This window comes from Pomacea canaliculata, linkage group LG14, assembly GCF_003073045.1.
Source record: "Pomacea canaliculata isolate SZHN2017 linkage group LG14, ASM307304v1, whole genome shotgun sequence".
Classification (NCBI taxonomy): Eukaryota; Metazoa; Mollusca; class Gastropoda; order Architaenioglossa; family Ampullariidae; genus Pomacea; species Pomacea canaliculata.
The window spans coordinates 14,295,424-14,301,423 of NC_037603.1; positions in this window are offsets into that span (position 1 = coordinate 14,295,424).

Consider the following 6,000-nt stretch of genomic DNA (forward strand, 5'->3'; position numbering starts at 1 on the left):
CTTGCGTGACACGGGGTCATGGGGGTTGGAAGGGGAGGAATGGCTGCCAGGACTTTCGTGTTGAACTGCTGTCATACACGGACGAATTGATAATTTGTATGTGCATATGATCATAAATTCATTGAGTGAATTGAAACTCACGTTTTATCCTGGCATGTAGACAGACAGGGCAGCCCAGGCATCTTCGAGCAAGCGATGCTCAATGACTGGAAGTTCTTGCTGGGGTACACTTCTTAGCCACCCATTAATGGTTATGAGGGCAGGGTTCATTTCCCCGCCGTCGTCTCCAAATGCCCCAACCGCGTCAGCATTTTGCGGCCGGATTTCAATTTCATTATTTACGTTGTTGTGTGCCGGTCTGTGACGCTGAAAATAATATATAAAAAAAACGCAATGTGGTCACGGCGGAAATTTAAACCCCCTCCCGCGCGCAAAGCCCCCGTCACCACGGCGGGCGTAAAAAACCACCCTTGTTTTTACCTTCTTTTTAATGCCTGACAAGAACAAAGTACCCAGGGGACCACGGACAACTTGCGGATGTGACAGATTCAGCGTTCAGTCGCACTACCATGAAGCACATATGTAAATCCACCATTTTCAAAAATTTAAAAAAAAAAAAACCCAAAAAAACTAGAAGAGATCGAAAAAAATTAAAATGATAACAAGAGATCAAACTGTGTAAAATAAATTATATGCAATAAAGACAGCTATCTATGATACACCGTATATAAGAGGATTTTAAAAACATTTGCATGGTGTTAATTTTAAGAATTAATGGTTCTGATTTCTTGTTGTAAACTCACATCAAAGATAGTAACTATATATACAGGGTGGAGAATTCAGATATTGGGCAAAAGGTCAAAAGTCAGAAATAAAGAAATTTTTTTACATAATATATACAAACATAAAGTACCAAACAATCAATGGAGACCAAGTCAGGTTCCAGTGTTGCCTCCCTTATGTATTTATTCATTCACGCACAGGGTTACAAACAGTAAGACACTACACTTTAATCATTGAAATGAATCACTGGAATGACAACAAAGCCTTGTCTGTATGGAAGAATGACATTCTTGGAAGTAAGATCTGCCAATGGCTTTACTTTAAGCTCACGTGCAACATTTTCAACTTTATATATTCCCAGAAAATCTGACTTAACAGGGTATGTGAAAATGTGGTGGATGTTGTAAAAGACTGATAAACAAGATAAATCTGAGAATTAACTGAAAGAACTTTGGTCCTTTTGTGAAGTACATTTGTAACCATTAAATTAAAAGTTTTAATCCATAACTTTGGCAACCAGAACAACAACAACAACAACAACAACAAAATTTGCACTGACACTTCGAATCGTAACATCAACACGAGAGACTTACATTCTGTCTCATGCGCCGTTGGCGTCGACGACGCCTTCTCCGGCGTCCTTGTCTGTTCAGATTTACTTGTTCCTATCAAAAGAAAAGTCACTTCAAATTAGGAAGCAGGATTACATTTGCAGGAGTCCTATGCCGTCCCTAAATAATGATGGACTATACTCTGATGACAGCCAAACGTTAAAATTTTATAAATTGTTGTTAAAATACATCTTGGTGTAACCAACACGTCAAATGGTTACGTAGAATGGGCTGTCGTACCAGAAATAACAAAGATTGAATTCCGCACTGAAGTGTTTTTATTCAGTGTAGCTCAGCGTCTGGCCTAACTGCTCTCTCTCAAATTCACAAAAGCTCCCATCCCACTGTCAGTCCTACTATTTTTCCTCCCTACCCTCGAACATTCTAGACCTCCCTCGCAACTGTATTAATTTCAATTCCGTCCCTTGTTTTAGAAGAAGGCGGGCTAATTCTGCAACAGCATGAACATAGCACTGTGAGCAAAAGTGGACAATTTGTTTTTACATACTTTGAGTATAGGTGAATGAAGCCAAGCAACGGTGGTTTGTGAGGCAGTAAGAAACTTGTATCCCAACACAGTATGTTTAACATGAGATTGTGACAGGGAATCCGCAACAAAATTTAAACAGGCAAAACAAACAGCAAGAAAAGAAACCCATAATATCAAATTGTGTGCATTACCTTCGTTAGACACTCCTTGCAGAGAGTCCAAACGTTGCTCTTTGGGTAGTGCACGTCGTGGTGCTTAATGCATTCTGGTAGTGGTGCTGCTGGATGCACTGATTGAGATCGACAGTAGTCGTCTTCCTCGTCCTCTGAGCTCTCTAGCCCTAACCTAATAAACAATCGTACCAAATATTCATAAGTGTGCGGTGAAGTGACAATATTGGTCAATGTAAGAATTTCTTCAGTAAAAGATAGACGAATAAAATATTCAATTATCCATATACCAATCATAATATCAATATTACCCTCATAAAAAAATTGAAATGAACTGCAATAGTGGGACTCTGTGCTGATCTTGTCAGCTGTTCCCCTAACCTAAGGATTCCCGAATCCCTGTCATTCTATTAATCACACAGTAATCATTGTGCATACTTGTTTCTCCTCCTCTACCGTTCTGTGCGACGTTTTTTGGGTGTCCTCATCTGTGGTGTCAATGTTTAAGGTGTATTGGCTGTTTTCTGCTGCTCTTCTGGCAAGCAAATACTCATCTGAAATGGTCGTTTCGTTGTGAAGTTATAAAATACAAAGTGAATAATGGCATGCACTGCTTTATCACACGATATAGATTTTACAGGACACAATCAGTGAACTGTCTGTTCACTGAGGTGTTCAATAGTCATGTTGCTGTATGTTCCAGTCGGTCACCACCATAAACCCAAAGCAGTGTGGAATAAAGACACTAACGATACCTTACAGCCTCTTACAAACGAAATGTGAACAATACTTTTACACGTGGTCCCAGCGCCGAACAGACCAACACGCACACAAAACGACGCTACAAATATATATTTAATGAAAACAAAATAAAAAAACAAACCCCCAAAAAACAACAACAACAAAAAAACGCCTCACAACCGGACGCCAACCGACCCCACCCACAACTCCAGACAGTTCCGTTCCCGCTACAGAACCGCAGTGACAACCAAGTCCAGGCTTCCTCAACGGTAACAGCCACCACCGTTTCTTCAACGGTAGTCACTACACAAGTCTCCGTCTCTTCGACGGTAATTACCGCACTAGTCCCCGTTTCTTCAACGGTAGTCACACAGTCAAACCTTCCTCCATGATGGTCCTTCTCTGTGTCCTCTCTGATCAAAAGAAACGTCACCAAACAAAATTACGTCAAACTTTATTGACCCAACAGCCCCTCCCCCTTCCCCCTGCATGAGGCACCTTTTGGACCAGATGTGGCCTGCGGGCCGTAGGTTGGGCACCCTTGCTCTATAACATCAAACTGTAGTATCCAAACTTTTAAACTATTGTTTCAATCTCCATCAGCACGTTCTGTAGGATTTTGTCTGCAATCACACAAAAAGCAGTTAAAGAGACTTAACAGTTGAGTCAAACAATTGTTTTTACTGTTGTGAACACTGGGACATAGCATTTTTGTTTCATTTTCATTGAAATGATTAAAGTTACAAAGTGTAAGTGTCGTATTATCACTGTTCTTTCAGTAAAATATGGCACCACAGTTGAACCAAGAACAAAGCCTAATCATAAACTACTCGTTCTTTGTGCATATTTTCATGCACTGTTCCACTTCACCTGCAAACTATGACACTGAACACTAGGAACAGAATAATTGCTCTTAACTATTTGAAACTCACGTTTTATCCTGGCATATACACCGAAATGGCAGCCCAGGCAGCGTCGAGCAAGCGATGCTCCATGAGAGGCAATTCCTGGGGGGGGACGCTCCTGAGCCACCCATTAATAGTAATCAAGGCAGGGTTAATCTCCCCGCCGTCGTCTCCATAAGCCCCTGCGTTTAGTACAGGCTCCGCGTTTTGTGGCCTGTCTTGATTTTCATTTCCTTCAGCATTATTGTGTGCCGGTCTGGGACGCTGAAAATAATATAAAAAATAAACGCAATGTGGTCACGGCGGAGATTTAAACCCCCTCCCGCGCGCAAAGCCCCCGTCACCACGGCGGGCGTAAAAAAACCACCCTTGTTTTTACCTTTTTTTTAATGCCTGACAAGAACAAAGTACCCAGGGGACCACGGACAACTTGCGGATGTGAGAGATTCAGCGTTCAGTCGCACTACCATGAAGCACATATGTAAATCCACCATTTTCAAAAATTAAAAAAAAAGAAAAAAACCAAAACAAACCCCCCCCCCCCAAAAAAAAAAAAAAACAAACTAGAAGAGATCGAAAAAAATTAAAATGTGTGTGCCTGAAGGAAAAGAATATGAAAGAAACACTCACACAACTGCAAAACCAAACCACTAAAACATTTAATTTCTTTGCAAATATATTCATATCCATAATATGCAAATACAGTAAAACCCCTGACAAGTTTCCTGACAAACCACAAGGGTCATCATTCATAACAATGATTTCCTAACTTCTCGCATATGCCAGAAACAGAAAGAGTGTCCAAACAAAGGAAGATCTGCTGCAGTCTTTGCTCTCAGTCCATTCTTGCGTGACACGGGGTCATGGGGGTTGGAAGGGGAGGAATGGCTGCCAGGACTTTCGTGTTGAACTGCTGTCATACACGGACGAATTGATAATTTGTATGTGCATATGATCATAAATTCATTGAGTGAATTGAAACTCACGTTTTATCCTGGCATGTAGACAGACAGGGCAGCCCAGGCATCTTCGAGCAAGCGATGCTCAATGACTGGAAGTTCTTGCTGGGTACACTTCTTAGCCACCCATTAATGGTTATGAGGCAGGTTCATTTCCCCGCCGTCGTCTCCAAATGCCCCAACCGCGTCAGCATTTTGCGGCCGGATTTCAATTTCATTATTTACGTTGTTGTGTGCCGGTCTGTGACGCTGAAAATAATATATAAAAAAAACGCAATGTGGTCACGGCGGAAATTTAAACCCCCTCCCGCGCGCAAAGCCCCCGTCACCACGGCGGGCGTAAAAAACCACCCTTGTTTTTACCTTCTTTTTAATGCCTGACAAGAACAAAGTACCCAGGGGACCACGGACAACTTGCGGATGTGACAGATTCAGCGTTCAGTCGCACTACCATGAAGCACATATGTAAATCCACCATTTTCAAAAATTTAAAAAAAAAAAACCCCAAAAAAACTAGAAGAGATCGAAAAAAATTAAAATGATAACAAGAGATCAAACTGTGTAAAATAAATTATATGCAATAAAGACAGCTATCTATGATACACCGTATATAAGAGGATTTTAAAAACATTTGCATGGTGTTAATTTTAAGAATTAATGGTTCTGATTTCTTGTTGTAAACTCACATCAAAGATAGTAACTATATATACAGGTCGGAGAATTCAGATATTGGGCAAAAGGTCAAAAGTCAGAAATAAAGAAATTTTTTTTACATAATATATACAAACATAAAGTACCAAACAATCAATGGAGGACCAAGTCAGGTTCCAGTGTTGCCTCCCTTATGTATTTATTCATTCACGCACAGGGTTACAAACTATAAGACACTACACTTTAATCATTGAAATGAATCACTGGAATGACAACAAAGCCTTGTCTGTATGGAAGAATGACATTCTTGGAAGTAAGATCTGCCAATGGCTTTACTTTAAGCTCACGTGCAACATTTTCAACTTTATATATTCCCAGAAAATCTGACTTAACAGGGTATGTGAAAATGTGGTGGATGTTGTAAAAGACTGATAAACAAGATAAATCTGAGAATTAACTGAAAGAACTTTGGTCCTTTTGTGAAGTACATTTGTAACCATTAAATTAAAAGTTTTTAATCCATAACTTTGGCAACCAGAACAACAACAACAACAACAACAACAAAATTTGCACTGACACTTCGAATCGTAACATCAACACGAGAGACTTACATTCTGTCTCATGCGCCGTTGGCGTCGACGACGCCTTCTCCGGCGTCCTTGTCTGTTCAGATTTACTTGTTCCTATCAA